The sequence below is a fragment of the Stegostoma tigrinum genome, chromosome 3 (assembly GCF_030684315.1).
Source record: "Stegostoma tigrinum isolate sSteTig4 chromosome 3, sSteTig4.hap1, whole genome shotgun sequence".
NCBI classification, from domain to species: Eukaryota; Metazoa; Chordata; class Chondrichthyes; order Orectolobiformes; family Stegostomatidae; genus Stegostoma; species Stegostoma tigrinum.
This window is the reverse complement of record NC_081356.1, coordinates 80,230,658-80,242,334: the sequence shown is the minus strand read 5'-3', so window position 1 is coordinate 80,242,334 and position 11,677 is coordinate 80,230,658. Positions and strand designations below refer to the sequence as shown.

Sequence of the window (11,677 nt, the reverse complement as noted above, 5' to 3'; positions counted from 1 at the left end):
ATCCACTCTGCAAAATACTGTCCAAGTGAAGAATTAGAGAATTCATACTATTCAACTTCATAATTAGCACAAGTTATTTTACGTATAATATACAATCATAGTCATAGAGTTGTACAGCATGGAAACAGACCCTTCAGTCTAAACTGTCCATATTGACCAGATATTCTAAAGAAATCCAGTCCCATTTGCCAGCATTTGGCCCACCCTTCCTATTCATATACTCATCCTGATGCCTTTTAAATGTTGTAATTGTACCCACCTCTACCGCTTCCTCTGGCAGCCAATTCCATTGAAGCACCACCCTCTGGGTGAAAAAGTTGCCCCTTAGATCCCTTTTAAATCTTTCCCCTCTCATCTTAAACCTATGTGCTCTAATTTTGGACTCCCCCACCCTGGGGAAAAATCTTGGCTATTCACCCTATCCATGCCCCTCACGATTTTATACAAGATTCTATAAAGGTCACTAGTCAACTTCCGATGTTCCAGGGAAAATAGCCCCAGCCTATTTAGCCTCCCCGTGTAGGTCAAACTCTCCAACTCTGAAATCAAAATAATTTTATAAAACGAATACAGTGTACTCCATGACATTTTACAGTTAAGATGGAATTGTTTGAGGACGTTAATGACAGCCAATATTACAAACCAGACCATCACCAGATAAATTACACAAGATGATTTTAAAATCATTTAGCACTGAGGGAAGCCGTTCATTGCGACTGCATTATGTTTTTGAAAGCCAACCAATTAACCCCAATGTTATAACAACATTAGAGACTTAGAAGTTAATTATGTTACAGAATCATCGAATGTTATAGCATCATTCCTTATTGTGCAGAATGCAGTCATTTGGTTCATAAAATTTGAACCAAGCTCCTGAAAAAGGCATCATGTGGACCAATTCATGTCCTTTCTACATGGTCTTTTCAAATTCTGAAATTCAAGGTGTTCCCTTTAAAAGCATGGTTGTTTCATCACTTACTTCAGTAAAATATTCTATGTCTCAGTAAACTTCTGCATGTATTTTCTTCTAAACTTTATTTTCTGAAGAAGAGTCAAACCAGATTCAAAACATTAACTAGGGAGAGAGGGGGAGGCGGATCCGCCTCCCCCTCTCTCCCTATTTATTCCAGAACCCTCACCCCATCCCCCTCTCTGATGAAGGGTCTCGGCCCGAAACGTCAGCTTTTGTTCTCCTGAGATGCTGCTGGGCCTGCTGTGTTCATCCAGCCTCACATTTCATTATCTTGGATTCTCCAGCATTTGCAGTTCCCATTATCACTCACTCAAAACATTAACTGTTGCTCTCTCTACAGATGCTGTCAGACCTGCTATGCTTCTCCAGTGTTTTGCATGTTGCCTTGGACTTCCAGAATCTGCAATATTTTGCTTTTATTTGTCCTTTCAGTAATGATTTGAAATTTATCTTTTTTAGCTATCAACCATCCAGCCAGATGAAAAAGTAATACTGAATTATATCACGAAAACAACAAAATGTGAGGCTGGATGAACACAGCAGGCCAAGCAGCATCTCAGGAGCACAAAAGCTGACGTTTAGGGCCTAGACCCTTCATCAGAGAGGGGGATGGGGTGAGGGTTCTGGAATAAATAGGGAGAGAGGGGGAGGCAGACCGAAGATGGAGAGAAAAGAAGATAGGTGGAGAGAGTATAGGTGGGGAGGTAGGGAGGGGATAGGTCAGTCCAGGGAAGACGGACAGGTCAAGGAGGTGGGATGAGGTTAGTAGGTAGATGGGGGTGCGGCTTGGGGTGGGAGGAAGGGATGGGTGAGAGGAAGAACAGGTTCGGGAGGCAGAGACAGGTTGGACTGGTTTTGGGATGCAGTGGGTGGAGGGGAAGAGCTGGGCTGGTTGTGTGGTGCAGTGGGGGGAGGGGACGAACTGGGCTGGTTTAGGGATGCAGTTGGGGAAGGGGAGATTTTGAAACTGGTGAAGTCCACATTGATACCATTAGGCTGCAGGGTTCCCAGGCGGAATATGAGTTGCTGTTCCTGCAACCTTCGGGTGGCATCATTGTAGCACTGCAGGAGGCCCATGATGGACATGTCATCTAAAGAATGGGAGGGGGAGTGGAAATGGTTTGCGACTGGGAGGTGCAGTAGTTTGTTGCGAACTGAGCGGAGGTGTTCTGCAAAGCGGTCTCCAAGTCTCCGCTTGGTTTCCCCAATGTAGAGGAAGCCGCACCAGGTACAGTGGATGCAGTATACCACGTTGGCAGATGTGCAGGTGAACCTCTGCTTAATGTGGAATGTCATCTTGGGGCCTGGGATGGGGGTGAGGTGTGGGGGCAAGTGTAGCATTTCCTGTGGTTGCAGGGGAAGGTGCCGGGTGTGGTGGGGTTGGAGGGCAGTGTGGAGCGAACAAGGGAGTCACGGAGAGGCTGGTCTCTCCGGAAAGCAGACAGGGGTGGAGATGGAAAAATGTCTTGGGTGGTGGGGTCGGATTGTAGATGGCGGAAGTGTCGGAGGATGATGCGTTGTATCCGGAGGTTGGTGGGGTGGTGTGTGAGAACGAGGGGGATCCTCTTAGGGCGGTTGTGGCGGGGGCGGGGTGTGAGGGACATGTTGCGGGAACTACGGGAGACGCGGTCGAGGGCGTTCTCGATCACTGTGGGGGGAAAGTTGCGGTCCTGGAAGAACTTGGACATCTGGGATGTGCGGGAGTGGAATGTCTTCTCGTGGGAGCAGATGCGGCGGAGGCGGAGGAATTGGGAATAGGAGATGGAATTTTTGCAGGAGGGTGGGTGGGAGGAGGTGTACTCTAGGTAGCTGTGGGAGTCGGTGGGCTTGAAATGGACATCAGTTACAAGCTGGTTGCCTGAGATGGAGACTGAGAGGTCCAGGAAGGTGAGGGATGTGCTGGAGATGGCCCAGGTGAACTGAAGGTTGGGGTGGAAGGTGTTGGTGAAGTGGATGAACTGTTCGAGCTCCTCTGGGGAGCAAGAGGCGGCGCCGATACAGTCATCAATGTACCGGAGGAAGAGGTGGGGTTTGGGGCCTGTGCAGGTGCGGAAGAGGGACTGTTCCACGTAACCTACAAAGAGGCAGGCATAGCTGGGGCCCATGCGGGTGCCCATGGCCACCCCCTTAGTCTGTAGGAAGTGGGAGGAGTCAAAAGAGAAGTTTAGCTGTGGGACCTCTACACCCAGAACATTCAGACCCTTCAGCAGCGTTTCTCCCTGTGAGTCCTGAAACAGACACTCGCAGCCATGCGCCGGCACCTCCAGGCACTGCAATCCAGCCTGCCCCAGCTCAGAGCCTCCCTCTCCCAGACCTGCACAGGACCCCTGCTGTTTTTCATACTCCGCAGGATCCACAGACTGAACACCCAGTTCCACTCAGCTTTACTGGACACCAAAAATCGTAAGTACAACCAACTCACGGGCCCCTGCCACCCACAAGAAGATTCCTGCGCCTCCCAAATCCCGAGTCTGTCCCTGACCCTCCCCCACCATGCACCCGCCGCCATTGACCATAAGGACACGGCCGCAGACCCCACCGATGACGTCACATCCGCCTCCGCCGGCCACACCACTTCCGGGACCGCTGCTGCAGTCACCCTCACCTCAGCCGCTGCTGCCGCCCACCCCGACACTCCCACCACCGACGGAACCCCGCCCACGGCCGACGCCAACGGAACCCCGCCCACGGCCGACGACCTCATCGCTCCGCCCACAACCTCCACAGCCTGCAACCCCAGAGGAGACAGCCACACTGAACCCTGCCGCATCTTCACCATCCCCCCAGACCTCCCACTGACTGAGGACGAACGGTCAGTCCTTAGCAAGGGGCTCACCTTTGTCCCCCTACAACCACACATCAACGAATACCAGTCACGATTGGACATAGAACAGTTTTTCCGCCGTCTTCGCCTTCACGCCTACTTCTTCAACCGGGAGCCTAACCCTCCCTCCACTGACCCCTTCACCCGCTTCCAACACAAGTCCTCCTCCTGGACACCACCCCCAGGCCTCCTACCCTCCCTCGACCTCTTCATCTCCAACTGCCGTCGAGACATCAACCGCCTCAACCTCTCCACCCCTCTCACCCACTCTAACCTCTCCCCCGCAGAACGGGCAGCCCTCCGCTCCCTCCGGTCCAACCCCAACCTCACCATCAAACCCGCAGACAAGGGTGGCGCAGTGGTAGTATGGCGCACTGACCTCTACATCGCCGAGGCCAGACGCCAACTTTCCGACACCACCTCCTACCGCCCCCTCGATCATGACCCCACACCCGAGCACCAAACCATCATCTCCAACACCATTCACGACCTCATCACCTCAGGGGACCTCCCACCCACAGCCTCCAACCTCATTGTTCCCCAACCCCACACGGCCCGTTTCTATCTCCTTCCCAAAATCCACAAACCTGCCTGCCCTGGTCGACCAATCGTCTCAGCCTGCTCCTGCCCCACCGAACTCATCTCCACCTATCTGGACTCCATCTTCTCCCCTTTGGTCCGGGAACTCCCTACCTACGTCTGTGACACCACCCACGCCCTCCACCTCCTCCAGGACTTCCAATTCCCTGGCCCCCAACACCTCATCTTCACCATGGACGTCCAGTCCCTATACACCTGCATTCCGCATGCAGATGGCCTCAAGGCCGTCTGCTTCTTCCTGTCCCGCAGGCTCGACCAATCCCCCTCCACCGACACCCTCATCCGCCTAGCCGAACTCGTCCTCACCCTCAACAACTTCTCTTTTGACTCCTCCCACTTCCTACAGACTAAGGGGGTGGCCATGGGCACCCGCATGGGCCCCAGCTATGCCTGCCTCTTTGTAGGTTACGTGGAACAGTCCCTCTTCCGCACCTACACAGGCCCCAAACTCCACCTCTTCCTCCGGTACATTGATGACTGTATCGGCACCGCCTCTTGCTCCCCAGAGGAGTTCGAACAGTTCATCCACTTCACCAACACCTTCCACCCCAACCTTCAGTTCACCTGGGCCAACCCCAGCACATCCCTCACCTTCCTGGACCTCTCAGTCTCCATCTCAGGCAACCAGCTTGTAACTGATGTCCATTTCAAGCCCACCGACTCCCACAGCTACCTAGAGTACACCTCCTCCCACCCACCCTCCTGCAAAAATTCCATCCCCTATTCCCAATTCCTCCGCCTCCGTCGCATCTGCTCCCACGAGAAGACATTCCACTCCCGCACATCCCAGATGTCCAAGTTCTTCCAGGACCGCAACTTTCCCCCCACAGTGATCGAGAACGCCCTCGACCGCGTCTCCCGTAGTTCCCGCAACATGTCCCTCACACCCCGCCCCCGCCACAACCGCCCTAAGAGGATCCCCATCGTTCTCACACACCACCCCACCAACCTCCGGATACAACACATCATCCTCCGACACTTCCGCCATCTACAATCCGACCCCACCACCCAAGACATTTTTCCATCCCCACCCCTGTCTGCTTTCCGGAGAGACCAGCCTCTCCGTGACTCCCTTGTTCGCTCCACACTGCCCTCCAACCCCACCACACCCGGCACCTTCCCCTGCAACCGCAGGTAATGCTACACTTGCCTCCACACCTCCCCCCTCACCCCCATCCCAGGCCCCAAGATGACATTCCACATTAAGCAGAGGTTCACCTGCACATCTGCCAACGTGGTATACTGCATCCACTGCACCCGGTGTGGCTTCCTCTACATTGGGGAAACCAAGTGGAGGCTTGGAGACCGCTTTGCAGAACACCTCCGCTCAGTTCGCAACAAACTACTGCACCTCCCAGTCGCAAACCATTTCCACTCCCCCTCCCATTCTCTAGATGACATGTCCATCATGGGCCTCCTGCACTGCCACAATGATGCCACCCGAAGGTTGCAGGAACAGCAACTCATATTCCGCCTGGGAACACTGCAGCCTAATGGTATCAATGTGGACTTCACCAGTTTCAAAATCTCCCCTTCCCCTACTGCATCCCTCAACCAGCCCAGTTCGTCCCCTCCCCCCACTGCACCACACAACCAGCCCAGCTCTTCCCCTCCACCCACTGCATCCCAAAACCAGTCCAACCTGTCTCTGCCTCCCTAACCTGTTCTTCCTCTCACCCATCCCTTCCTCCCACCCCAAGCCGCACCCCCAGCTACCTACTAACCTCATCCCACCTCCTTGACCTGTCCGTCTTCCCTGGACTGACCTATCCCCTCCCTACCTCCCCACCTATACTCTCTCCACCTATCTTCTTTTCTCTCCATCTTCGGTCTGCCTCCCCCTCTCTCCCTATTTATTCCAGAACCCTCACCCCATCCCCCTCTCTGATGAAGGGTCTAGGCCCAAAACGTCAGGTTTTGTGCTCCTGAGATGCTGCTTGGCTTGCTGTGTTCATCCAGCCTCACATTTTGTTGTCTTGGATTCTCCAGCATCTGCAGTTCCCATTATCTCTTATATCACGAAAATACTATTTTGAAATCTCCATTAGGTTGCCTCTCATCATTCTGTTTCGCCAATCACTCCTGATTTTTAAAACCATGGCTTCATCTTATTAAATGTCTTCATTGCAATTTCCTTGTCTTAACCAACTTAAATTAAACCATAAAACTTAACATAATGAGGTGTAAATTTCTTTACAGCAGTAGTACAAAACAGACAAGTGAATTGGCCTGATTCTCTACTGTAATCAGTTTGGCAATTCCATTTAACAATGTGTTTTCTTCATTTATTGTGAGTTTGCTTTGGTCGGCTCCATTGCATGTCAACTCTAAGACTCGCAACTTTCTTTTGGCTTTATCTTTAGACATTTTACCACCATTCAATGAGTAAATGATTGCATCCATCTTTTGTTATGTGAAAGCTCATGACATTGGAAACAAAGAGTTGCCTTCGGTTAGCAGGTGGAACATAGAACTTGGTGCAGGAGTAGGTAATTCAACCGCAAGCCTACTCCAACATTTAATACATTCATGATTGATCTCATCTCAGCCTCAGTTCCACTTTCCTGTCCATTCTCCATACCTTTAAACTCATTACTCGTTAAAAATCTATCACCTGCTCAAGTTTAACCAGCTTCTTGGCATCCATCACACAACCCTACAAGAGAAATAATTTCTCTTCATCTATTTTTTAAAATCTGCTACCCATTATGGACCGACATTCACATTAGCTACTCTTTCCTTTCATATACTTATAGAAAATTGCTGCCATCTACTTTTAGTTTTTGCACTTTTCTTTCATAATTTAGCTTTGTTCCTTTTATGAGTTTTTATAACACTTTGTTGATTTAAACGTTTCCCAATCTTCCAGCCTACAACTCACCTTTGTAATACAGTATGCATTTGTTTTTTGTCTTTATATTGTCTTTAATTTCCTTGCTTAGCCATAGATGTTTTTTGCCCTCTTCCAACCTTTCTAGAATATATTTCAGTTGGGTGCAGTTGAGTATCTTATTAAACATCTGCCAGTGCTCATTAACTATTCTACCTTTCAGTCTTTTGACCCAGTTCACTAAGGCCAAATCTATTCTCAAACATAAATGCTATATAACTCCAAATTGTAAGTGTGGGGCACCAGTTTAAGGATATGGAGCGTGTCATTTAGAACTGAGAAGAATTTTTTCCATCCACAGAGTGGTAAGTCTATGCAACTCATTGGCACAGAAGTGGTTGAGATCAAAAAAATTGAATGATTTCAAGAAGGAGATAGATTCTTAAGGCTAAAGGGATCACAGGTTTAGGGCCAAAGTGGGAACAGGTTACCGAGTTAGATACTCAGCTATGATCATATTGAATGGGAGAGAGGCTTGAAGAGCCAAATGGCCTATTCCTGTTCCTATTTTCTATCTTTCTATTGTGTTGTTTGGCACTATCATTTGTAGCTCAGGTTGAGGTTCTGGATGTGAGATTGCTCGCTCAGCTGGAAGGTTAGTTTTCAGACGTTTCATCACTTTTTTTATTTGAAAAAATATACTTTATTTGTAAGATGTACAAAAAATAAAACATATTTACACACCTACCCAGCCATGGAAGCCGCTCCGGGTTACCCAGGGGGTACATACACCAACGAAAGGAAAAAAACAAAGAAGGAAAAAAAAACAAAGCAAAGAAAATACCCCGGCAGTCGTCACCCCGCACAGTCCCTGTTGCCCCCTGACCAGTTGGGGAAGGCGCCAGCTGGGCCCAGTTACCAGATAGGGTTCTTTTTTCTATTCTGGACGAGGGGTTTCATACCGTGGTCTTTCCCCACCGCGCCTTGGCGGCGGCTGCCCCAAGCCTTAGCGCGTCCCTCAGCACGTAGTCTTGGACCTTGGAGTGCGCCAGTCTGCAACACTCGGTCGGGGTCAGTTCTTTCAGCTGGCAGACCAGCAAGTTGCGGGCAGACCAAAGAGCGTCTTTCACCGCATTGATGGTCCTCCAGGCGCAGTTGATGTGGTCTCAGTGTGCGTCCCGGGAAACAGCCCGTAGAGCACGGAGTCCCCCGTCACGGAGCTGCTCGGGACGAACCTCGACAAATACCACTGCATCCCCCTCCAGACCTCCTGCGCATAGGCACACTCCAAAAGGAGGTGATCGACAGTCTTGTCCCCCCCGCAGCCACCTCGAGGGCAACGTGCGGTGGCGCAGAGATTCCGTGCATGCATAAAGGATCTCACTGGCAGAGCCCCTCTCACCGCCAGCCAAGCAATGTCCTTGTGCTTGTTTGAAAGTTCTGGCGATGAGGCATTCTGCCAAACGACTTTGGCAGTCTGCGTGGGGAACCACATGACGGGATCCACCCTCTCCTTTTCCCGAAGGGTCCCGAGGATACTATGTGCTGACCACTGCCTGACGGCCTTGTGGTCAAAGGTGCTTCCTTTCAAAAATTTCTCCACGAAGGACAGGTGGTACAAACAGTCCAGCTACTCGGAGCGTTCCGCGGCAACGAGGCCAGGCCCATCCTTCGCAACACCGGGGACAGGTAGAACCTCAGTAAGTAGTGACACTTGGTGTTTGCGTACTGAGGATCTATGCACAGCTTGATGCAGCCGCACACAAAGGTAGCCGTCAGGGCAAGGGTGGCGTTCGGTACGCCCTTTCCCCCATTTTCCAGGTCTTTGTACATGGTGTCCCTGCGGACCCGGTCCATCCTCGACCCCCAAATGAAGTGGAAGATGGCCCGGGTGACCGCAGCGGCGCAGGTCCAGGGAATAGGCCAGGCCTGCGCCACATACAACAGTACCGAAAGCCCCTCGCACCTGACAACCAGGTTCTTACCCGCGATGGAGAGGGACCGGAGCGTCCACCTGCCCAACTTCTGCTTCAATTTGGTGATACGCTCCTCCCAAGTCTTAGTACACGCCCCAGCTCCACCAAACCAAACACCCAGCACCTTCAGGTAGTCTGTCCTGACGGTGAAGGGGATGAAGGAGCTGTCGTCCCAGTCCCCGAAGAACATGGCCTCGCTCTTACCCCTATTGACTTTGGCACCCGAGGCCAGCTCAAACTGGCCGCAGATGTCCAATAGTCTACTCACCGACCAACGATTGGTGCAGAAGACGGCGACATCGTCCATGTACAGGAAGGTCTTGACCTGAAGGCCTCCGCTGCCTGGGATAGTCACGCCCTTCAGGCTCACGTCCTTCTTGATGGATGCGGCGAAGGGCTCCACACAGCACACGAACAAGGCAGGGGAGAGCGGGCAGCCCTGCCTGACTCCAGATCTGACAGGAAAACAGGCCGATTCCCACCCGTTGATCAAGATTGCGCTAACGATGTTGGTGTAGAGCAGCCGGATCCAATTGCAGATGCCCTCCCCGAACCCCAATTTGGAGAGGATGTCCCTCATGTAAGCATGAGAGACCCTGTCGAAGGCCTTCTCCTCGTCCAGGCTGACGAGGCAGGTGTCCATTCGCCTGTCCTGTACGTAGGCGATCATATCCCTGATGAGCGCGAGGCTCTCAGCGATCTTCCTGCCTGGCACAGCACAAGTTTGGTCAGGGTGAATCACTGACTCCAGGACAGACCTGACCCGGTTGGCTATGACCTTGGCCAGGATTTTGTAGTCTACGTTCAATAGTGAAATGGGACGCCAATTCTTAATTTCTTCCCTCTCCCCCTTCCTCTTGTAAACGAGGGTGATGATGCCCTTCCTCATGGACTTGCACATTTCCCCTGCCCGAAGCACACTATCGTACACCTCTAGCAGGTCCTGGCTGACCAGGTCCCACAGAGCGGAATACAGCTCGACCCGTAAGCCGTCGCTCCCGGGAGTCCTATTCCTCTCCAAGGACTTGAGGGCTGTGGTCAGCTCATCCAGGGATATCGGCCGGTCCAGCCACTCCCTCGTGCTGTCGTCTAAGACCTCCGTGATAGACGACAGGAACAACTCGGAGGCCGTGCTGTCCGTGGGCTTCGTGTCGTACAGTCCGGCATAGAAGGTTCTGCTGATCCTCAAAATGTCGGGCCGAGACGACGTCACCGAGCCGTCGTCCTCCTTCAGCCGGCTAAGCACAGAGCTCACTTTGTGCACCTTCTAAAAGAAGAAACGCAAGCACGTCGCGTCCTGCTCCACGGAGCGGACCCTGGACCGGAAGATTATCCTGGAGGCCTCCGCGGCGAAGAGCGAGGCTCGCTGGCCCCTCACCTCACGGAGGTCCTCCGTGACATCGACCCCCCATCAACTGCAGAAGGAGCAGGTTCTGCACCCTTTCCTGGAGTCGCGACAGCTTTCCCCGCCTCTCTCTCGCCTTCCGAACACCCTTGAGGACAAAGAACCTCTTGATGTTCTCCTTCACCATCTCCCACCAGTCGCCCAGAGACTCAAAGAGGGGTTTCACGGTTCTCCAACCGGCGTACTCCCTCTTAAGCTCCTCGACGTTCTCTGGGGTCAACAGAGTCGTGTTGAGCTTCCACGTCCCTTTGCCGGCCGGCTGGTCGTCCTGTAAGTGACAGTCGGCCAGCAGGAGGCAGTGGTCAGAGAAGAACACCGGCTCGACGCCGGTGGACCTGACCGAGAACGCCCATGACAGAAACAGGAAATCTATCCCTGAGCGAATCGACCCGTCGGGCCGCGACCAGATGTACCTCCACTGCGCTCCGTCTGCAGGGGTGCTGAAGACGTCGAGCAGCTTGGCGTCCTCCACCGTGCCCATCAGGAATCTGGACGTGACATCCAGTTGACTCCCCCCACCTGCTGTCCCCGCACCGGATCTTCCATCTTCATCGAAGATGCAGTTGAAGTCTCCGCCCAGGACGACCGGTCTGGACGTAGCCAGCAGGGGTGGAAGCCGCTGCAGGACGGCCAACCGCTCATTCTGTACCGCTGGGGCGTACATGTTGATCAGCCTCAGGGGAGCGTTCCTATAGGTGACGTTAGCCACTAGGAGGCGCCCCCCCACCACCTCCTGAACTTGAGAGATGGTGAAGTCGCACCCCCGCAGCAGAATAGCCAGGCCCGAGGAGCGACAGTCATTACCCCCCCGACCAGATCGAAGGCCCACAGGTCCAGGCGCCGGAGCATTTCCCGTACCTGCCGAGGTGCGGTATCCCGCACTCCTGCAGAAACAGGAGGTCCGCCTTGATGGTGGTCAGGTAGGCCAACATGGATACACATCTTGCGGTGGACTTGACACTGCGCAAATTAATGCTCGCAACTCATACCCCCATTGTGGGCAGTGACCGCAGTACCCTCCCCAAGTCCAAGGTCCAGCCCCTCCATCTGTCCCTTCATGCCCATTGCC

General features: G+C 52.8%; 1 protein-coding gene across 4 annotated transcripts in view; it reads right to left on the bottom strand.

The window, feature by feature from the left end:
* tmem232 (transmembrane protein 232) overlaps positions 1-11,677 on the bottom strand; it is a 132,964-nt gene that overhangs the window by 112,541 nt on the left and 8,746 nt on the right. The window lies entirely within an intron of this gene.